The sequence below is a fragment of the Protopterus annectens genome, chromosome 1.part2 (genome assembly GCF_019279795.1).
Source record: "Protopterus annectens isolate FY-2018-M chromosome 1.part2, PAN1.0, whole genome shotgun sequence".
NCBI classification, from domain to species: domain Eukaryota; kingdom Metazoa; phylum Chordata; order Ceratodontiformes; family Protopteridae; genus Protopterus; species Protopterus annectens.
This window is the reverse complement of record NC_056727.1, coordinates 1,164,831,992-1,164,857,138: the sequence shown is the minus strand read 5'-3', so window position 1 is coordinate 1,164,857,138 and position 25,147 is coordinate 1,164,831,992.

The window sequence follows — 25,147 nt, the reverse complement described above, 5'->3', positions numbered from 1 at the left end:
CAAACATCAACACAAGAACCCATAGATCTCCCAACAAAGCATACACTGCTACTAGACAATAAACTGGAACACAAGCCAGACAAAAAAAATGAATAACATAGTATGTCCCCAACAGAAGTGGCACCAGGAAACATGTCAAACTACTGCACAACATAAACATCTTCGAATCCCAAGTTTATACTCAATTAATCAATTTCAGGTTTATACACTAAAGACGACTAACACAATATATTAAGCATTTAACATTCAAAAGAAAAGGAGACCCAGTTCACCAACAAGCAACAACAAAAGGAATGTTAGCAAAGAAGTAAAATCAACTACAATTTCAACTACACAATAGTTTAATTCATCAGGAAGGACCAACTATGCATCCCAAGGTGCAAAACAATAAATTAAGATAGATAGAAAGACAAACATTTTGTATAAGATTTAGAAACAACAAAATTAGAAAAATAGCTATGTAACCCTAGTATAAGGACATCCGAGTCTCCTTTTATTTCTAACCAGATAACAAATTAAACAGATTCACTTGCAAAATGAAGATAGTAAATGGGATAAAATAAGAGAAATATTATTATATAGTGACATCTAATGATACTCAAGTCATTTATTTTTTAGCTTTTTCTTCTTTTCATTTGTCTTCCATCTGGATCTTTCTGCTTGTCTCTTTAAAGAGCACTGTCCCAGTCCATATCTTTAGTAACTTCAAAGATGGTATTTGTTTTCATAAAAGATAAAGCTACAGCCAAGTCATCAAAAACTTTAGTTTCATCAGGTAGAAACATTTTTAGTCCTGCCAGAAATGATAGATGAACTTTAACTTGTTATTTCTTAAGTTATTTTATTAATGGAATGAAGCACTTTTGTTTAGAAATGACTGAGGTGGTCATTGTCAAAATGAATAATTCTGTCATCTATTTTCATGGAGACTTTGACCAAGCTGTTTTAAGTAACTATTTATCCTGTGAAGAAAAAAATCTTACAATAGTAGATCTCGGGGAAGCATTACTTTTTGAAGAAGATGCTGAAACCAAGGACCTGTGTGCCCTCTCGATGACAAGTGACATTGCTTCAGGTAAAGCCAGTCTCTTGGGAAGCTGAGATGTCAAAACATTTGTCATGCTGTTTCTATCATTTTTGGCAAACCAAAGATTCTGATGTTATTTCTACTAGATTTATTCCTAAGGTCATCAATTTTATTCAAAAGAACAGTATTTTGTTTTAATAAAAATTCAATATTGTTTTCATCTTCATTTAGTCTTCCTTCCATGTCATTCAAGGAATCCTCAATGCCAGATATTTGAAGTTTCAGCTGTTGCAAAAGCTTCATGAATCTGGTCCATTTGGTTAGAACATTTCTGTTTGAGATTATCAAATTTTATGTCCATTTCCATTTGTAAAGATAGTTCCTGGATATTAGTAAGGACCAAATGAAGTTCTTTCTTAAAAGATGAATCCTGAGAGTTTGCTTGCAAATTACTCATTTCCAGGATGTATATAGAAGTATTTTCAAATAAGAAATTTGACAGGAAATTTTTCATTTATCAAAAATATTTATTGATACTATGTTAGAGGACACTTCACTTTATATGATACACCTTCAATAAAATTAATAAGGTAGTTTAATAAAATATTTCCTGTCAGAAATATATAAAATAGTAGGGCAGGAGGATCCTGCTGCTGTTATGTTGAAATCCAAGCTATGTCCCTTGACATGCAGGTGTTGAAGAACCCAGAGGAGACAGCAAGCAGGGCAGAGGATTAAGCAATGCCTTAATGCTATGCTGTTGGAAGATGTTCTTAGCCAATTAAATTAGAAGCTGATTTTTCAGACAGTTAACAAATTTATGATACTGTAGCTGCAGGGATGAAATTTAAAGCTAATGAGGAAATATAGACTACAAATGTATACAAAATCTACCAGCACCAGATGATAGCAAAAAGACTGGGGATGGAAAATGGTAAAACTGGAGGGGTTTATATGGAGAGGTATCAGCATATAATGATAAGTAGATATGATGACCTGAGCTATAAAGATTCCTTTGTCATACTAGAACAACTGAAGGGGTTAGCAGGTATGGCAATAATAGTGGGTGACTTCAATGTCACTTTGCAGCCAGTGAAATATGGTATGTTCAGAAGGATGAAGTATATTGCTAAGATAAGGGAGACCAAGCAACAAGAAATGGAAAATGGAGGATGAATAGCTTTATTGCAAAGGCAACATGAAGACAAGAAGAATTCAGCTATAATAGAAATGGATTTGTAGTGATAAATAGACTGGATAGTTTCCCACTGATGGATACTGTAGATCAGAGTGTGAGTGATGTTTGTGTTATATCTTTAAGAAGCATGTCATGGCTATACATGCATGTATAAATTCCAGACACATGGAATCCCCTAGTACCATTTTAAAAGAGCAGCCAGAGAGAGAGAGAGCATGGATGATCACAATTGTTACTTTGTATATAAGTTACTTAAGTTAAAGTCAGTAAACTATAGTGATGTGGTTGTATAAAATAAAGCTGCTTTAACACAACCCCTCAAGACTCTTCTATTGTGCCTTAGATAGGAAAGTGACATGATGTCAGAACCATGATTGAAGAGAATAATATTGAGAGCCATAAGGTGCAGAGATGACAGTGAGGGTTCATAGGTTCATAGGTAGGTACTAGTCTATCGGCTCAAGGGCCTACATAAGCCTAGCCAGCAAGGTACCATAGCTTATGCCACCCAAGAAAGTTATTTTCCTGTGCCACTGTCCAGCAGAGACACAGAAGTGATCCACGGGGTGTATTTCCTATTTCCCATCCACTCATCAAGATTTTTCTTGAAGAGTGCTAATGAAGGACTTTGCTTGACATAGATGGGTAGCTTGTTCCAGAGTATAGGAAGTCTCTGGGACAGGAATCTATCACTCCAGTGTGTCCTGTTTATTGTGGTGACAAGGTTTAGGTCCCTAAAGTGTGTAGCTTGGAGGGATTGGGATTCCTTTAGGTGTAACATGTCCAACAGCTGTGGGTTTGACATAGCTTTATATGTTAGGCAGAGATCACCTCGGAGTATGCGATATGCTACAGAGTAAAGCTGGAGTTTTTTGAGTAAAACTGAACGAAGAGCACAAAAAGAGCCAGAAAAGTATCAAAGGTAAAGAGAAATAGCACACACTCTTTATACAATAGAAAAGATAAAAAGGGCCATTAAAAGGGTATCAACTGCATTATTAAGCAAGCAGAAGGCACGGAAAGTTTGTTAACTAAAAGAAATGTTTAAAATGAAGATATCTGATGAAAATATTAACAGTATAGCAAAACGAGTATGTTTAAAGCAAGATAAGTGTGTCTAAGGCAAAACTGGACATGTTTAGAGTAAAACGAGCACAAGAAAATTATATTGGGCCTGAAAAGGGTTTAAATGAGCAAAACTAATATAATACGGGCAAAAAGGGCACATTAAGCAAACAATAAAGCAAGGCAACTGCATGTGTTTTGACATAACTACGACTTCATATTGTATCAAGGACATAACTAAAGTTATTCAAAGTATTTCAAAGTGTGTAAAAGTGCTTACAGAGTGTGCTTATTAATGTGCATGCATTTCAAAGAGTTTATTGTGTGCAAGGTGCAACTATTTCATGAAATACAGTCAAAGTATAGCCATTTCAAAAGTTTCTTGTGCTGGGTGTGTCTATTCACAGAGTGCCACCATTACAGCGTGTTTCTTGTACTGTAAAGAGCTGACAAGCAAGGTTCCATCATTCTGGGGAAATTTCAGTGTGCTGTATGCAGTTATTCGCAAAGTGCAATTGCATCGAAGTGTTATTGAGTTTTTGGCAACAGATGTGTGATTTATTCACATTGTGCAGTTGTTTGATATGTGTCTTACACTAATATGTGATTTCTTGCAAAAGACGATATTACAAGAGTATTAGAGTGCCTGAGAGTTATTCAGTCACATTGTACAGTTGTTGAAATGTTTCATAAAATGATGATAAATGACTTTAGCAAAGTGATGATAAATGACTTTAGCATTTAGCCTTTTCAAACGATATTACAAAAGTCTAAAGTGCCTGAGACGTTATTTCACAAAGTCCAGTTATTCAAAGGTACTACGAGTTTGTTCATTAGCATAATTTGGAAGAGCCCAAAAGATATAAATTCTGAAGCACAAAGGCATTGTACAAAGTTACAAATGCTAGCATAAGTTTCTGGCATATTTGCATGTGTGTATGATTGTACTTATTTGCAAAACCCTTCACTGGTATGTGCTAATATGGCAGACCGATTTTGAAAACCCCTACCACTTCTATTTACTTAGAATATTGCAGAGATATGGGGAATATTTGAGCAAAAGTACGATACTGCTATAGAAGCAACTTATGCAGATAGAAATGCACGCACCAGGGCATTTATTTTGCTAAACCTAGTTGGGTCAGACACCATCAACAGCACTCATTTGTGTATGCACCAACAGTTTATGAAGGAGAAGGAGAAAAATGTTATATTGTTGGACAGGCTGGATCAAGAGAAGACCCTGAGTGTTTGAAGCGGAAGTTCAGAGAAATGTGTAACCCCCAGACAAATATTACATGAGAGAGGGATTTGTTTTATACAAGAGATCAGAAACCAGGAAAAACATTTGCAGCTTATATAACTGACTTGAGAAACAGAGCTAAAAACATGTTGGTTTGGTGACTTAAAAGATGAGCTGATAAAGGACATGCTTGTGCGTGGTATTAATAGTGCTGCTGTGAGAAATATTTTACTTTGTGACAGTGATTTAACACTGAATAAAGCCATAGAGATTTGTCAGATCCATGAGGTGACAAAAAAGCACAGAAATTTGCTTGTGAGTCACAAGAGCATGGTTTCAGTTGGCTCCAGAGCACATGTAGATAATATGCAAAACATGGCAAACAAAAGCAGGCCCAAGCATGTGGAAGCTACAGGGTTTCCAAGGAAGGCCTGTAGTTTCCCATAAAGTTCTAAAAAGGGACCATGCTCCAGCTCAAGCTCAGTGCAGTACAAGCATGAATCAGCAAAATCCAAATCTAGCTTTATTGTTAACTGTCACAATTGTGGTGCAAATCATGAGTCTAAAAATTCCAAATTCCCACCTTATCTCCACCCTACTTTATGCCTCTCCAGTATATACCAACCTAAGGCAATGTGATCTAAACAAGCTAGAGACCTGCTACAACAAAATCGCCAAATTCGCCACAGGGGCATCCTACCGTAGTCACCACTGTCTCTCACTTGCTGAACTGGGCTGGCTTGAACTCCCTCACCTTCTTCAGTGGTATCAACTCTCACTCGCCCACAAACTAGTAAACCATCCACTAAATGTCCCATCCCTCCAGAACCTACTCCAACCCTATCGCACCACCAGACCACTAAGATCCAGCAACAAAAATCACTTGCAGATCATTAAAGCCAATAACTCTGCTGGTGAAGCACTATTCTCTTGCGCCATAGCCAAATTATGGAACTCACTCCCACCCACAATTACCTCCGTACCATCATGCACCAACTTCAAAACTTTATTAAAAGCGCACCTAAAAACATGCTGGCTGTGCCCTTGCAACTCCCACTCTAATATCATCCACCCCATCCAACTACTACCTTTCTTTCCACTCCACTAACTACCTTGATTATAGCAAGCTCAGATGCTCATAAGCCTAGTACTTATTATACAGCAGGAACTTCTCATTGTTACATTTGTTAATGCCTGTTATGTACTTCACAGATAAAGATTCTAGTGGTCTACTGATGTACCATGTTCTTCATCTGTAAATATGTTGTAAGTAATTTCTATGTTAAATTGTTAATCGCTATGTAATCCAATGTAACTACTGTCTGTTTATTTTACTGTGGAGCTTTTCTCCCCGGGCCTCCGCTGAAAATGGACCCATGTCCAGTCGGACACTCCCGGTCAACAAATTTAAATAAATAATAAATAAAAGGGAGAAGTATGTTGCATTTGGTCAACAATGCACAAGTGTTAACAAATGGAACCATTTCCAAAAGTTTTGCAAATCAAGTAAGCCTCACACAGTTGTAAAGAAAGGTCATACAGAAAAGCAAGCTGATCAAGTAGACCTGAAGCAGTCAGCTTTCTATGTAGATGGTGTATCAGTGCTTGGTGAAAGAGTTGATGCAGTGAATTTATTGACAAGTGAAGTGTTTTGTACTGTCCAGATTAATGAAATATCCACAGAGCTCAAAGTAGGCAAAAGTTCAAAGTATAATGTTATATCAACAGATACATTTGCTAAAGTGAGAACCAATGAACAAACTCACTGTGGTCAGTAGTGCAAGACTTGTTGCTTATGGAGGTGAAGAAATTCAAACAGAAGGCTCAGTGCTGCTTTCATGTTATTTGGCCGAGAACTGTTATAACTTTTTATTCTATGTAGTCTGAAGACCAGTGTAATCTTTATTGGGGCTCAAAGATAGTTTAAGAATGAATCTGCTTTCTTTTGCTAAAGAAGTCCATCACAAAAGTACATTTCTTAGTTCTAAATTTTCTGAAGCCATTTTCTCAGAGTATGCTGATGTTTTCGATGACAGGTTAGGCAAACTTCCAGTTGTGTATTCCATGAAGTTAGATCCAGAGGTCACTCCAGTATTCAGACCAGCAAGAAGAGTTCCAATAGCTATGCACGATAAAGTTAAAGCTCAGTTGGATAAAATTGTGCAGCAAGGTGCAATTTGTCCAGTCACAGAACCTACTGAATGCGTGTCGCCCATGGTAGCCACTCACAAAAAAGGCCCAGATGAAATCAGAATATGTATTGACCCAAGAGATCTGAACAAAGCATTAAAAGGGCTATATCATCCAATAAACACAGTAAAGAAGTTGCAGCTCTAATCCCGGATGCTACTGTATTTTCTGCCTTGGATGCAAAGAGTACATTTTGGCAAGTGATTCTTGATCACAAATCCTCATTTCTAATTACTTTTGATACTCCGTTTGGCAGCAAAAGATTCCTAAGGATGCCATTTGGAATAAATTCTGCAAGTGAAGTCTTTCAGCATGTAATGGAGCAAATTTTTTCGGGTTATCCTTGTGCCATACTAGTAGATGATCTATTGGTTGGAGGCGTTGGTGAAGCAGAGCATGACAGAAACCTCACGAAAGTTCTAGACAGAGCATGTGAAGTACACTTGAAGCTCAATCCTCTGAAGTACAAATTCAGCCTTCCAGAAGTTACATACGTAGGGCATTTGTTAACGAGCACAAGCTTGAGTCCAGACCCGACCAGGCAAGCAGCCATTCTTGAGATATCATTACTAGATAATGTACAAGCTCTACAATGTTTCCTAGCCATGATAAACTTTTTAAACAAGTTTATACCAGACTTCACTGAGTTGACAGCACCTTTAAGAGAACTAAAATGCAAAAATGTTGCATGGTCATGGTTGGAACAGTACCAGAAGGTATTTGAAGACCTCAAGCAGAAACTTGCCACCCCACATGCATTAAGATATTATGATGTGAACAACTCAGTTACTGTTTTCTGTGACGGTTCAAAATTTGGTTTTGGCCCAGTTATACTTCAAGAAGGCATGTAGCCTTTGCATCTAGAACTCTTACTCAAACTGAGATGCAGTATGCTCAAACTGAGAAGGAGCTTTTGGCAATAGTATTTGCATGTTCCAATTTTCATAATTATATTTATGGTTGAGCTATTCAGATTGAAACTGACCATCAACCTCTAGTTACTATTCTAAAGAAGCCTATGCATTCCAATCCAGCGAGATTACAAAGAATAATGCTCAAATTGCAAAGGTACAATTTCAAAATGGTCTACACGAAAGGCAAATTGCTCTGTCTGGCTGATACCTTATTCTGATCACCCAGAAATATGACAAAACAGCTTGATTCAGAAAATTTTGACTTTGATGTGATGTCAGTTAATAGTTTTTCCACCACTAGACTTGATGAATTAAGAGATCATACTCAGACTGATCCAATTTTGCAAAAGATCAGTCACTATATTAATATTGAATGGCAGTCAAAGCAATCTAATGCATCAGATGAAGTGCAAACCTATTTTCCTTACAGAGATGAATTGTTGATGGAAGATTGCATTATTTTCAAAGGTCCTAAAATTGTTGTTCCTGCTTCCATACAAGAATATATCCAGATTTTGCATAGTGATCACCCAGGATCCACATCCACTAAGAGAACCGATAGAGAATTAGTATTTTGGCCTTCATTGCCAAAAGACATTGATAGAATACTTTCTTCTTGTTCAGTATGCAATAGTACTAGACCACATTTGCAAAGAGAACTGCTTCAGCTAAGTCCAGTTCCTGAACTACCTTGATCTACAGTTCCAACTGATATCTTTGAGTGGAACAATCAACACTACTTGGTTTTGGTAGACTCTTATCCAAATTGGTTTGAGATTGATCTACTACGTAACCTAACATCCATTGCTGTTATTACTAAGTTGAAACATCATTTCTTAATTTATGGTAGTCCACATAAAGTTCTTTTTGACAATGGTACTCAATTTACTAGCAAGTTGTTTCAGAAATTTGCAAATGAATGGGACTTTGTACATGTCTCTAGTAGTTCTGAATATCCACAGTCCAATGGTCTAGCTGAATGTGCAGTGCAGAGTGCAAAGCAATTACTTGAATGGTCACAGCATGACAATACTGATGTGTTCTTGAATTTGCTTAATCTTCAAAACATACCCTGTGATGATATTATTGGCTCATCTGCTCAAAGACTACTTTCCAGGCAAACTAGAACTACACTACCCGTTACGTCCAGTCTATTGAACCCTAAACCTAAGAACAATAAAGTCATCAAGACACAATTGTTTAAGAAGCATAATATCCAGAAATCTAGTTACAACAGATTGAACATATTACTTTGTCTGTTGAGGGAAGAAGAGATGGTACGATTTCAGACAACAAAAGTTTTTGATCGAATTGGACAGAGTACAGGCATCTATACCAAACTGAGATTCTACCTGTTAGACTCCGAGGGTGTAGAGTATAGGAAGAACCATAGACATCTTCTTCCTGTACCAGAATCATCATCATCACCATCACAACATTGTTTCTGTGATGCAAACCCCAAATCTAAGTGTGAATCAGACCCTGTTTCCATACCAAAATGTGCTCAAAATTCTGATTCCATTCCAGAAAATGTTCCGAATATTCCACAGGTCAAACAATTTACAGAGACAGTTCCAGTTGCTAAATCTAATTCCCAGCTTTATGTCACATGATATGGACGAGTATCAAAGCCTTGTGTGAAATATGCAGCAATGTGGACTTGATTGTATATACATGTGTATTTAGTATTGTATAACGCATGACAGAATTACCTGTAATTTCTGCATGCCAAATAGTCTCATAACATTGTGCAATCTATTTCTCAAAGAGGGAGGATGTAGATCTGAGTGCTAGTGATGTGTGGTCTATTTTAAGAAGCATGTCAAGGCTATACGTGCACGTATAAATTCCAGACACGTGCAAACCCTAGTGCCATTTTGAAAGAGCAGCCAGAGAGAGAGCATGCATGATCGCAGTTGTTAATTTGTATATAAGTTACTTAAGTTAATGTCAGTAAGCTTCTATAGCGATGTGTTTGTATAAAATAAAGCTGCTTGAAAAAAACCCACAAAGACTCTTCTGTTGTGTCTTAGATAGGAGAGTGACAAGTACTATGTAAGAAAGGGCTATGGATGACCAAAATTTGGATTGTAGGATTTCAGTTCATATTCCATAGTTACTGGATTTAGATTTAAGAAAAAAAGAAGCATGACGGAGAAGAAGAGAGAGAATGATAGAGAGACAGAGAGAGAGAGAAGGAGGGAGACTGAGTGAAGATAGACCAGCTATAAAACAGTTTAAAAAACTACTATTGATGCTTACATCAAACTTCCTTTTGATTATCTACATATGTTTCATATTATCTATGCTTCCTTACTTGAAAACGTCTTGTTATGAACACAAGTACACCTTCTCAAGATGTTTTGTTCACTCATACTAATCATATCTGTTGTAACAGACTTACAAAAACTATCTACTCAATCTTCTGTATAACTATTTATCACCTAAAAACTAAAAATGCTTTTATGTATTACAAATGCAGCAAATATGTTTTATGTATTTGAAATGTATATAATGATGTTTTTACTCATATATTTGAAACTATACACTGTACTGTCTACGTTGTAATGTATGTATCTCGTATATACGTATCTTGAAGCTTTTCTTCCCAGGCCCCAACTGAAAAAGGACACATGTCCAGATGGACTTTCCCAGTTAACAAACGTAAAATAAAATAAATAAATAAATAGAGAGATAAGGAAAGGAAATGTAAATTGAAGCAACTGATAAAGCAAGTGACAGCAGAGTAAGTGAAAGAAAGGAAAAGCATAAATAGTGATGAAACTCCTGACTACTCATGGGTTAAGGAGTGGTAGGTAACAAATTGTAACAGGAAAATATGTGGTAGGACACTAAAGAGATACAATACTGTTGTAAGCCTGCAGACCAAATGGTTGCAGGCAATATTACATCAATACACTCTGAACACAGCTGCAGATAGCTATAGTACAAAAAGCTATTTAAACTTTCTTTTCAAAAAGAGAAAACAGGACAGCTGTTAACAGCCATGCCACTCAGCTACTCCTGTTTTTGTCTAATATTTTTTTTTATCTGACCCTTGGAAACTGTTTGCTTATTTGGTAATTGAGAGAAGATTAGAGTATGCCAGTCCTTAAAGTTTCAAACTTCTTTGTTTCAGTAATACATGTCGATTCAAACTTGCTGTTTTATTATTTTGTTATGTGAACTGGAGAAATAAACTTTAGAGGGATGTTCGTACTGCTCTCCAAGAGTACGGTGATAAAACACATATATTATGCCACAGACGTTTGTAGGTTTAGTAATTATTTAACATGATAACTAAATAAGCAAACCTCTGTGGCATAATATATGTTTTTGTCACTGCACCCAGAGAGATAGAGGTATGAACATAACACTAGATAATTGTCCTTCTTTCTATTTATGCAAGAAAGCCAAAACAGCTTTTTGCATTCTGGCTATCTGCAGCTATGGCAAGAGTGTGTTGAGGTAAGATTGCCCTCATAATTTTGGTCCATGGGCTTACAACAGCACTCTTAGAGAAACAGTTGTTGGGCGAAGGGATTCAAGAGATCACAAAAGTGAGAGAAGAGTCAGTGAGACAAGGATCTTACATAGGTTCATATGTGTGTACTAGGCTAATGGCCCTGGAGCCATTACAAGCCTAGCCCATAGAAGTGCCCTGGCATTGTGCTGCCTGTTATTAGTTCCCAGTGACTCTATCAAGTACAGCCACTGGAGTGATCCCCGGGGTGAACTTTCTATTTCCTATACACGCATCAAGATTTCTCTTGAAGAGGGCTAGTGAGGTGCTCTGCTTGACATGTATGGGAAGTCTATTCCAGAGTATGGGCAGTCTCTGGGTTATGAACCTGTCCCTCTAGCATGTTCTGTTGATTGTGTTAATGAGGCAGAGTCTCTGGAGCATGTGTTGCAGAGGGATTGAGATTTCTTTAGATGTAGCATTTCTAACAAAGCTGGGTCAGACATGGCTTTGTAAGTCAAGCAGAGATCGCCTCTTAGTAGACAATATGAGACCGAAAATAACTGGAGTTTTTTGAGTAGGACATGTGTTAAGGCCTAGGATCCTCTTCATGAGGTACTTTTGTGGCCTCTCCAGTTGTTGCAGGTGTCTAGTGAGGTACATGCCAAATGGGGCATTATACTCTATAATTGGTCTAATGAGGGAAGAGTAGAAAGAAATGCTGACCTCTTTCTTCCTGGATGCAAAACCCTTGGTAATGAGATGTGCCACATCGAAGGACTTTCTGACCACCGTGGCAATGTAGTGGTCAAAGGAGAGGTTGCTGTCAACCTGTGTCCCAAGAACTCTTATAACACCTTCAGTGTTCAGTGGGCTCCCATCAATGTGGTAATTAGTGGGACCTGAGTTTTTCCCAAAGGGGATGATGATGCATTTTTTGGCATTAAGTTTAAGGCCATGGTTTTGACACCAGTCATTGGTCTCAGTAAGGCCTTTCTGTAGGATGTCTGCATCACTTGGGGAGTTAATAATGGCTCCCAGCTTGCAGTCGTCTGTGAATTTGGTCAGCCAGAGTCCTTCCATGTTGGCCTGGACATCTGAGAAGTAGATGCCAAACAGGAAAGGACCCAGGACCAAACCCTGTGGGACTCCACTTGTGACTGGTCGGCAGTCTGACATGGAGTCCACTACTTTCACACTGTGTGTTCTATCTGTGAGCCAGTTTCCAACCCACCTAACAATATAGGTGTTGATGCCTAGTTTGGTGAGTTTATCAATAATTCCTGAGTGAGGAATGGTATCAAAGGCCTTGGCCAGATCACGGTAGGCTGTATAAACTGCCTTACCTTCATCACTGCTCTGGTGACTTACTCAAGGAAGTCAATCATGTTGAGCAGGCATTTCCAGGGTCTGTAGTCACTCCTCCTTTATGGAGAGGGATGACTGTAGCAGTGCACCATTCGGTAGAGACAAAGCCTGATGCTGTGAGTGAACAGAGCACACAAATGTTGTGTCAGTTCACTTTGTAATTCATGTAGAACACAGCCAGGGATATTGTCAGGTCCCATGGAAGCTGTATTCTTGGCCTTACACAATGCAGCTTTAACCTGTGCTGCAGTAATGCATGGTACCTGGCATTTTTGCAGTATTGAGATTGATCCTTTGGGGGGGGTGAGATGGGTAAAGTTGACACTGTTGGCTCAGTATAGGAGCCACCATTGTGCAGTAACACAGAGCAAATATGGGTATTGCCATGAAGATTCTTGATATAACTAAAGAAGGCTTTGTTGTTGTTTTTAGTGTCTGCCACAATTCTGCCTTCATAACTGGTTTTGGAGGTTTTGATGAGACATCTCAACTTTTTTTGAGTCTAATAAGGGAATTTTTCCAGTCTTGGGACTTTACCTTTTTCTGCAACAATTTCTTCCTTCTGTTGTAGAGTTTATTAATGGCAGGGGGCCACCAGACTGGCTTCCTTTTATTGGAGGAGAGTGTCTTGGTTCTGTTGGGTATGGATAGTTCCATGCATTTATGTACATGTTCGTACAGTGCGTTGGTGTATGATTTGGCTGTCATACCTCTATTTTCCATTGGCATGGGTGCCATGAAGTTAGCCACCTCTGTTTTTAGGAGTCCAGAGTCAGTCTGTAGAAGTTTTTCATGATGGATACCTTTGCGGAGGGTGTGGTTGAGATGTGGATTTCCATGGTGATTAGTTTGTGGTTGGATCTAACCAGGGAGGAATTGACTATTGGTGTAGAGCAATGGTTGCCCATGTTAGTAATAACCAGGCCAAAGATGTTGCTTCCTCTAGTGGGGGTAAGAATGAGCTTGAACTGATGAATTCCAGGAAGTGTTGGTCCAGTGCATTGGTGCTTGAGTAGTTTTCCCAGTTGATGGAGGGGTAGTTGAAGTCTCCTAGTATGAGAGTGTTGGGTTGGATCTTGATAGATTCCAGGGTGCTTAGAAAAGTGGAGCAATAGTCTAGGGACATGGTTGGGGACCTATAGCAGACTATGACCTAGATCACAGTCCTACCCAATGTTAGTAGCACCTGAAGTATCTGAGATGCATTATGCTGGGCTACTAGTGTCAAGGTGTGCATATCCTTTATGAATAAGGAGACACCACCACCTTTGGAGCTTCTGTCCATGTTTTGGGGGCGAAAGGTGTGGAATGAGCTATAGCCTGGTAGCACAGGGGGGCTTTCTGCTGCTTTAAACCAAGTCTCCATTACAGCACACATGTTAATGTTCTCCATTTTTGAGGAGTGCTTCAAGTGAGTGCATCTTGAGATTTAGACTTCTTGCATTGAGAAGAATGACCCTCAGATTGCATTTATTTATAGCTGTTATGCTGGTAATTTGATCTTTGAAACACCGCCTAAAAAAGGCACTATAGAGGTGACAAAAGCCTTAGCCAGTACCTGGAAATGCAGGGATGACAGATGCAGGCCATCTCTGGCAAAGCATTGAGGTCTGTCAATCATGTCATCCCAAGCAGACAGATACTGGATCCCCTTAGAAAGCCACCAAAACCTTAGCCAATTGTTGAAGTCAATCATTTTTTGTTTGTACAGCAGTATCATTGTGGGTGATGGTTGGATACTGCTCAGGGCTAGTGTCAGACCTGCCTGGACCAGATAATCCGAGTGCTCCACCATGTCTCTTTTCATGTAGTCTAGGGAGGTGTGTCTTAGTTCATTCACACCCACATGGACAATGACAGAGTCATACTTGTACTTCTTGTGGAGTGACCTGAGTGCTTGTGTTATGTGTCGGATTCTGGCACCTAGTACACAGCTGACTGTTACCTTCTCCTTATTCAACCTAGTGAGTGGGACATCTGTGTGCCTCACTATTGAGTCACCAGTGATTAGTGTATTGAGCAAGATGTTTAGCCTTAGGGGCTTAGGTTGAGGGGCAAACTGTGGAGATGAGCTATGTGTCCTGTGGTCTGTGCATTGTGTTGTGGTGGTCAAGTGCATTTCTGTCTTGGATGTCTCTGCTGTTTGGGTAAATTTCTATTGAGTGTCTCTGCGAAGGTGGGTGTATGGTTGGTGTTTTTATGTGAGAGCTGTGATATAGGTGTTCTGGAGGGCTATGTGTTTCATGTGGTGAGGTGCAGCTATTGACCTTTTCCTCTTAACCAGCTAGTCAGGTCTTGGCTGAAGAGTGCATAGCTTCCAATTTGGTGATATAAGTGCATCTCTCACAAGTCTAAGTGTTGTGAGGTAAGAGGAGAGGGTTGTCTGTGTACATGAGGCAGTTGCTACACTGCCTCAGAATGCCAAAGGGCACCAGATTAATAGGAAAAAGCACAGGGAACTGCCCTTTAATCATGCCAGGAGGGGTGGTCATAATGGTTCCACTTGAAAAAATCGAAATTCCAAAACATCAAATGTCATATGGTCGGGACCATATCATCGATATTTCGGAACATCAAAGCTTTTAAGTGAAACCAAAACAAAAAAAACTTTTAAAACAAGTGTATGCAGGGGGGCAAGCTCCCCTGCACCTCCCACCCCCCCCCACTTTAATATATCAACTCCGAGATCGCACTACAGTGGGGTAAAGGAAAATTTCTTATGGGCCAGAAACCACTCCTCTTGTGGTAGATAGTCTACCTAGTGCTCCCCACTCCCACTGATAAGCTAGAAGGCTTCCCTCCAACAAAGAAAGGCTTGGGGAGCTCAGAAACTTACAAACAGTCCTGGATACAGTAAATCTGTATCAGGACTAGACTAGTTACAGGAAAGGCAGGAAACAAGCGCAAACACAGGCTTTTAAACCAGAAAGTTGAAGGGAATGGAAAAACTGCCCAAACAGCCACTAAACTACAATTTCTGGCCCAGAAACCACTTTTCTTGTGGAAGACAGGCTACCTAGTGCTTACCACTCCCACTGATAAGCTAGAAGGATTCCCGCCAACACAGAAAGGGTTGGGGGGGCTCAGAAGCTTACAAACGGTCCTGGATACAGCAAATCTATATCTGGACTACACTAGTTACAGTAAAGGTGGGAAACAAGCTTAGAGTTTTTTTTTTATTTACAGAAAAGCAGCTAAAACAGCAGTAAAATAATTCAAATGCAGTGCAAGTTAGCACACCTGAGTGTGTAGCAATATTAAAGCAAATATTTTTAAATAAATGCAATTAAATTTAAAAAAATGACTAAAAACGTGCAGAAAGCAGTAAATTAGGAAAAAATCAAAATGGAGGCACTTAGAGTATAAGAAAATAACGCCAGCAGATATATAAATAATTCATTCAAGCAAAAATTAAGACAGTGCAGAACTATGAACAGTTAAAAAGTGCCAAAAAATATGCTCATCGGCTTTATATTTCCAGATTGAGAAGCATGCTCAGTCAGAACACAATGGGATTCTAGCAATGGTAGATTCTAGCAAAGTGATTTTCTTTTTATAAACTGGAAAGGGAGAAAGGAGGAACTAAATATAATTCAAGGTTAAGAAACTAAGTGTATCGGGCTTCTCAAATGTTCTCTCCATATTAGGTAGAATGAGCTAATGACACTAGACTGGGAGGAGTGTCCCAGATCAAATTTACAGTAGGGGCGGGCAACTGCAAATCCACCAAGTATAAGAACAAGACAACAACAAGCAGGGAGGGTGGGAAACTATACTACAGTCACTAGCTACTCACAAGCAGAAAATATAACTCCCAGTATGAAAAAGCAGTTTACAGTTAAGTAATTCAATAAAAATGCAATTACAGTAATTAAACACTATCTAGCAATGAAAAATAAAGTTAAAACAGTATAAAACAGTACACAAATGCAGTGAAACAGTAAAAAAAGCTTTACAATAATGACAATTTTGTAAATTAGCTGTATAGCACAATTATAAGTATTAAAATGCAATTCAGTGAAATAAATGTAAGAAATAACATTCTGCTCTTTGAATCTTAGGGAATTTCTGCTTTGTCCGAGTGATGAATCACCAATCCACAGCCTGATAAAAACAAGCCCAGCCCCTGCAGACACAGGGTTTAAATACCAGAAAAGATGGAAGAATCTAGAAGCTCGAATTACTACCCAGTCCTGCTAGCCCCTGCTCTTCCAACCAATCACTCTTGCTAGAGAAGGTTAGGAAACCCCATTACCCTCACCTAAAGAGGAGATAAGACACTATCAGCAGAAGATGGCTTCCAGAAACACAGGAAACTCAACAAATAAAACAACCAGGCCTGGATAAATGCAGTGAAACAGTAAAAAGTAACTGTATAGCACAATTATAAGTGTTAAGAAGTGCAATTAAATGAAATAAATGTAAGAAATAACTTATTCTGCTCTTGGAGTCTTAGGGAATTTCTGCTTTGCCCCAGTGATGAATTACCACTCCACATTAGGAAGATTTCTAATGAATTGTATGAACAATTGCACAATGAAGCACTGTATACAGGTAACAGAAAAGACTAACACATGTGGCATAAAAACAACCTGGATAACCAAAATGGACTGGATAGGTATTTAAAAAAAGATGAGGCTCCTAAATTGATACACTCCATGGGAATGATAAGGCAGACACTATAAGAAGAAGGGATACTCTGCTTGCAGTCTGAGTAACATATGGGGGATGGGAATGCTGGAGTCCTAGGAAACTACTAACCCAAGTCTTTGATTAATGAAGATAAGAAATATTGGCCACGGTTGAGCTGCACATTTGGACTATGTGTTGCCATACAGTATAAGTATATATCATAGGACATTTGTGAAAGCAAGAAAAACAATAGATAATCAATGGATGGTTACTGGTATTGTCAAGTGAGTAGATCAAGAATGGATGTAAAATGCGGATTTTCTTTTTATTTTATACTTTTGCTAACTTGGTAGTACCTGACTACTAATTTTAAGAAATAAACCGATTAAGAAGGGATGAAAATATATGTGTCTCTTTTCTGGGGTGCCTTTGGAGCACTGTCCAGTTAAATGGCTCACAGTCACATAGTAGGCAAACAGAGGAGAAAAGAATCAGGCCCTCCATCATCGATTACAGGAAGCAATTAATTTAAGATCTCAAAATCTTAATGCTTTGTGCTAACTGCAGGGCAATATGGTGCTGTTCACCATCCAAAATGAAATTAATATGGTGAGACAGAATGGGCTTTCCTTCTAGAACTGTTTCAGAAAAGAGTATTTGGAGTAAAGATAAGGGGATTGATCTAAACCATGCACAGGTCCCTTCACTGAGATTTTTCTGAATGGGGAGTGCTGGAGGGCACTTAGATAAGAGATGACATAGTAAGAATGTCTTCACTCCTGAGTGTTTTCTGATAATAGAAAAGCTAAAAAAAAAATCCATGTGATGTTTAGAGACCAAGAAGGTTATTTGTTGATCACTGTATTCTTATGGCAGATAAGGTTTATGAGAAATCTGAGAAAGAATCAGGTCTGGAGTACAAACAGTTTACAAGTACACCAAAAGACTAAAAATAAAAGTAAATATTCATGGAAACATGCCCTAGATTTTAATAGAAGTTTATTATTAAACTCTACTTTGTTCCCTCAAGTTTGTGTTTTCATTTTTAGGAAGAAAATAATATTAGTGTGGCTAGGAGTTATCAACAAGGGAAAAAAAGGTAAGCTGGCAACAGAGGATGTAATCTTCAGGAATACACACACACACACATATATATATATATATATATATATATATATATATATATATATATATATATATATATATATATATATATATATATATATATATATATATATATATATATATATATATATATATATATATAATTCTTAATATATATTAAGAAAGGACAAGGACCATTTGGTTAAGGGGAAACTGAATTTAGTGAGTATTTGTGGCCTGTCATTTTCTAATTAATCCATGAAACCTTAAGCAAAAAAGGATTACAGGTAGACATAAAGAAACTGAGCACTGGGGAAACGTTTAAAATAGAAGAAAGGTGTAAGTTGATTGAAAGATCAGAGAAGAATAAAATATATAATTCCTGTTCAGTAATGCCCTGTCTTTAAATATTCAAAGTAGATCACTACTGATATTCTTAATGAAAAAATAATAAAAGGAAGGGTAAACAGGAGAAGAAAAAGTAAAATGGTTAAGACTCAATGTGCATTTTGGAACAATATTTACAAAAATGCTCAAATAAGTGACTAAGATAAGTTGAGTGGTAAGAATTGGAAAGTGTATGAGTATATTCTAATACATAAGAATAAAAGAATCCCCCAGATTCTCAAAAGACTGCATGGATTGCATGATCGGTGCAGGAGCTCAAGCAGGCAATATGTCTGCCGTGCGATCCAGGAACAGCATATAGGGGCGTGCACGAACGCTCCTGTACTAATCCTGCATGGACTAAGCCCTGGTATGCAAATCACCCCATTTGCAGATGAAATCCATGCAAATGAGGTGGTTTTGCAATCCAGGAAGCTTGCAACAGTCCGTGCAAGACTAGTGCTATCTGCAGAAATGTACTCCGTAACCGAGTACATTTCAGCAAAATCTAAAACGGCGCCATGACAGCTCCAAATAAAGGCTGCATATCATGTAGTAAGCATGCCAATGGCCAAGTATAAGGCCATTGGCATTGCAAACATTAAAAAAGTACCAAACTCAACTTTTATTTATTTTTTTTTAGCCGATCTCAGCTGTTTAAGCGTAGGGCAGCAGCACGCAAATGGGATCGGGGGGGGGGGGGATAATAAAATAAACCCAAAATAAGCAGCCTAACTAAAATCACTATTCTGTGGCAGGCAGAAGATAACCTGGCCAGTGAGCAGTGGTTGCTAAGGGGAAGGCTCAGTGTGAGACATGTAACTATGCATTAGCAGGCAATCCTATGCAAATGAGGGGAAGGATAGTGAATCCCAGTTTTCCCCAACATGTGAGTCAGGTCCCAACAGTGTAAGAGCAGGAATAGCTTGGTGCAAGCCTAGGAGTTAGGTGACATCATGGAGGTGTGTGTCAGGCATACTGTAAGTGGAATGGAACCCTGTGGCTCGGGTTTGCTCCTAGCATAGCACAGCTAAGCTAAGGGTGTGTGGCTAAATTTGCTTAGCACTCTTTACAAAGCCTAAGTGGGTGTGCACGCCACGCACCAGGTTGTACAGGAAGAAAAAAGAGGTTAAACCAGGAAATAGCAGCAGTGTGCACATTTGAGCACTCTGTTTGAGCAGTGCACACACGGGCTTAAACGGGAAGGCAATGGGAAGGGAAAACAGCAGTATGAAGGTAACCAAGGAGAACTAGCTTAGCTGGCAGGTGAAATGTATCAGAATCAGCCAATTACACAGGTAGCAGACCAGCCCAGCTCAAAACACTACTATAAACTAAGCAAACAATTCCCCTCAGGTTTTCCCACACTCTACACCACCAGTGTAAACAAGTTGGGAACTTTTAGCACTCACAACAGCAAAATGATAGGGGCTGCAATAGCTATCATATAACTTGTGGAAGAGGCTGAGGGTGGTGAGGATGTGAATGTTGTCGATCAACCCACAGTGAGGAGACAGAGAAGAGTGTACAGACCCAGGGTAAACTACCAGGGGCTACATGAGCTGGAGATAGTGGAGCACTAAATGGTGGACAGGGACCTCCTACAGCAAATTGTTGAGCTGTGCTGGCCACGCCTGACACACAGAACTAACAAAGGGGAACCCATCCCAGTGGATACCAAGATAGGTGTAGGCCTAAGAATACTAGCTGATTGTACCTTCCAAAGGCCGACTGGGGATATGATGAGGATTTCACAGGCATCAGCATCCAAGGTACTCCACCAGTTCCTGGATGCCATGTCAGCACATGTCAGTGAGCATGTATATTTCCCCAACACCCGTGAGGCACTGGCCAGCACTATGCAACTGTTCCACCAAATAGCAGAATACCCTGAGGTAGTGGGTGCACATATGCATCAAAGCACCACCCAGTGAGCGGGGTAAGGTCTACATCAATCGCAACGGCTTCCCCTCCATCAACTGCCAGGTCATGTGCGATGCCCAGGGCATAATAATGAATGTGTGTGCTGGCTGCCCTGGAAGCTATCATGATTCCCACATCTGGCATCTGACTCAGCTGTACCAGAGATTTGCCAATGGGGACATCCCTCAGGGTCACCTAGTGGGGGATGCTGGGTATGCACTGGAGCCATGGCTGATGACACCCATCAGAAATGCACACACACCCGAATAAAAACTCCATAATGAGGCACATGCACAGACCAGAATTATAGTAGAGCATGTGTTTGGGATGCTCAAGTCATGGTTCCGGTGCCTGGACACTTCCAGTGGAGCCTTGCAGTACTTACCAGCTACATGTACCCAAATTGTCCTTGTATGTGCCATGGTACACAATATGATCCTGCGGAAACAGCTGCAGCAGGAACAACACGAGGCAGGGCCACACAGCCTCCCACCATTGCCAAGGCCTGCACAGGCACAGAGTGACTCAGAGGAGGAACAACCTGAGCCTGCCCCAGTAGGCAGAAGGAGGCATGCCCAATATGCCCTGGCATTGGCAAAGTGGCAATGCATAGCACATACACTGACTCAGGAGGGACCCAGGGAAAAACACCTTTCTCCGACTCTCACATACAGTAAAAGGGATGCCAAAAATTACACTACCTGTGCCTAACCATGTGTAGGGAGTGTACTATGAGCATCCAATATAGGCAGCCCTGCAGCACCACCCTCAATACTGGGACACCCATAAGGTAAGTGACTTACATGTCAGTTGGGGGGGGTCACATACCCAACAACAGTCACAACCAGCAGGAGAGGTGTAGACAAACACAAACAAAGGCTGTGCTATGGCCTCTGAATGAGGCCTATGGGTAACCTCCCCCCAAGGCCTACACAGACAGTCTACAGCAGGTCAGGGAGTGGGATGTCAGCTCTGAAGGGTAGGAAGTCAGAACCTAATATGTAGGTAATTAAAAGCTAAGATCTGTAGTACAATGGTATGCCTCTAGCCAGCACAATAGGTAAGACTACAGACTGAAATGGAGTACCTGACATACCAGTACAGTCCTAGCAAATGTGCACAAGTGCCAGGTGTGCCCCCATCCTATGTAGAAATATAGTGACAGTCAGATGTGCCGCCCCAATCCTGTGTAGAAATGTAGAAATAGTCAGGTGTACCCCCCCATCCCTCGTAGACATATAGTAACAGTCAGGTGTGCCCCCCCCCACAATCATGTGTAGAAATATAGAAATAGGTGTGCCTCCCATCCTACATAGAAATATAGTAACAGTCAGGTGTGCTTCCCCCCACAATCATGTGTAGATATGTAGAAATAGTCAGGTGTGCCCCCCCATCCCACGCAGACATATAGTAACAGCCAGGTGTGCCCCTCCCACAATCCTGTTTAGAAATATAGAAATAGTCAGGTGTGCCCCCCATCCTACGTAGACATATAGTAACAGTCAGGTGTGCCTCCCCACAATCCTGTGTAGAAATGTAGAAATAGTCAGGTGTGCCTCCCCATCCCACGTAGACATATAGTAACAGTCAGATGTGCCCCCCACAATCCTGTGTAGAAATGTAGAAATAGTCAGGTGTGGCCCCCCCCAACCTATGCAGAAATGTAGTAACATTCCATGCCAAATGATCGATGGATACCCTGCAGAGACAGCATGCTATCTGTAGGTGTACAACACAAAGGTCAGCACTGCAGTACAAACTACCTGGACTCGATCCCCACATTCAATACAGACGGCCATACTGGGCATGCCCACACATTTAGAGTAATGAAGACAATGTCAGTCAACAACATACTGAAAGGTCATACTGGGCATGCTCACACACAAATGCATGATGGCCATGTCTGCAAACACCAGTGGACCAGACAAATCTGGCAGCAGCAGAGGTTAGTGTAGACACTCCTCAGTATGCACCGCACATGCTTTGCACACACAGTGGATAAGAATACAGGCATATATGTAAGGACAACACACTATAATAAGCCAAAGGTAGACATACATAGATGAGTGGAAGAGGATGACTGTGACAAGGAGCCATCCAGGGCTCTCCCACCCAGCACACAGCCAAAGGGCCACAACCACATGAGGGTCTGATGTCACACATTGCAGGTACTAGCCACCGGTATCTGTCACCATTACAGAGTATGTGGTGCACGTGCCAGCTGCGCAATATGACTGTTCAAGGAAGTAGTCATCTAGCAGCTTTATACATGTACCTGTAGAAAATGACCCAGGTTGTGCCGGCATGTGGCGTGTCAACCCCTAGATGAATGGGTTATGGCCCATGCACACACAATACCCTCCCCATAGCCCCACTGTGCCAAGCCTGCTGCGGTCATCTACTGTGAAATACACCTTTGGGAGATCTGTATTTCAATAGTCTCTGTGGCGCTTCCCATAAATGCATGCTGATATAGTGAGCTAAACTAGCTAGGTAAAAGTTCTAACCACAGCCTTGGCAACTGCATGTGTCTATGTATAGAGCAATGCTTTTTAGGGTGGTCACACTCCCTGCAATTGAATTGTTCTACTTTGGTATGGCTGCTGATGTCATCCACCTAGAAATACATCCCTGGAAAGGTTTACTCCAATAATCTCTGTGGTGCATCCCATAATTGTGTACAACTGTAGTGTGATAAACTAGTTTGGTAGGAGTTCTAACCCCAGCCTTGGCAACTGTGTGCATGTGTACACTCTCTGTGTATAGAGCAATGCTTTTCTGGGTGGTCAAACTCCCTTCAATTGAAACGCTCTACTTTGGTAAGGCAGCTGATGTCATCCACCTAGAAATACATCCCTGGAAAGGTTGTATCCTAGTAATCTCCATGGCATGTCCCATAACTGTGTACTGCTGTAGTATGAAAAAATTGTCAGGTAGGAGTTCAATTCCCAGACATGGCAAGTGTGTGCATCTGTGTGTCTGTATAGAGAGCAATGCTTTTTAGGGTAGTCACACTCCCTACAATTCAAATGCTCATCTCTGGCAAGGCTGCTGATGTCATCCACCTAGAAATACACCTCCAGGTAACTAGCCCAGTAATGTCTGTAGCACATCCTGTAACTGCGACCTACTGTAGTGTGATAAATTAGGTAGCTGTTCTAATCCCAGACGTGGCAAGTTTGTGTGTGTGTCTGTCTGTGTAGATTGCAATGCTTGTTAGGGTAGTCACACTCCCTATAATTCAAATGCTTATCTTTGGCAAGGCTGCTGATGTCATCCACCTAGAAATACACCTCTGGGTAACTGTAGCTCAGTAATGTCCATAGTGCTTCTTGTAACTGCGACCTGTTGTCGTGTGATAAATTAGTTAGGTAGCTGTTCTAATCTCAGACATAGCAGGTGTTTGTGTGTAAAGAGCAATGCTTTTTAGGGTAGTCACACTCCCTACAATTCAAATGCTCATATTTGGCAAGGCTGCTGATGTCATCAACCTAGAAATATACCTCTGGGTAGATGTAGTCCAATAATCTAAGTAGTGCGTCCTGTAACTGCGATCTCCTGTAGTGTAATAAATTAGTTTGGTAACTGTTCTAATTCCATACATGGCAGTGTGTGTGTCTGCCTGTCTGTGTAGAGAGCAATGCTTTTTAGGGTAGTCACACTCCCTACAATTCAAATTCTCATCTTTGGCAAGGCTGCTGATGTCATCCACCTAGAAATACACCTCTGGGAAGCTATAGCTAAGTAATCTCTGTAGCACATCCCATAACTGCGTACTACTGTAGTATGATAAATTAGGTGGATAGCTGTTCTACTCCCAGACATGGCAGATGTATGTCTATCTGATCCTGTCTGTGTAGCAAGCAATGCGTTTTAGGGTAGTCACACTCCATACAATTCGTATGCTGTACTTTGGCAAGGCTGCTGATGTCATCCACCTAGAAATACACCTCTGGGAAGGATGTAGCCCAGTAATCTCTGTAGTGTGTGCCATAACTGCATACTGCTGTAGTATGATATAGACCTCTGTTAGGGGTTTTATACCCACACATGTCCATTGTGGATGTTTTGTGTGTGTTTCCATGTCTGTGTGGGGAGCAATGCATTTTAGGCTAGTCACACTCAGTACATGTCCAATGGCCTATTTTGGCAGTCCTGCTGATGTCATTCAATGTGAAATACACCTTTGCGGAAGGAGGTTTGCAATAATCCCTGTGGTGTGTCATACAACACCTCCATGCTCTAGTGTGATATAAACCTCTGTTAGGGGTTCTATACCCACACATGTCTGTTGTGGATGTTTTGTGTTTCAATGTCTGCATTGGGAGCAAATCATTTTAGGCTAGTCACACTCAGTACATGTCCATGGCCTATTTGGCTGTCCTCCTGATGTTATCCAATGTGAAATACACCTTTGGGGAAGAACTACTCCAGTATTTTCCATAGTATGTACTATAACTGTATAGTGCTGTAGTGTAATAAACTAGTTAGGTAGGAGTTCAACTCCCAGACATGAAAGGTGTGTGTGTGTGTGTGTGTGTGTGTGTGTGTGTGTGTGTGTGTGTTTATAACTTGTGTCCTGTGTCGAGGTGTGTGTTTGTGAGACACCTGCGTCCAATGTGGGGCGGGTTTT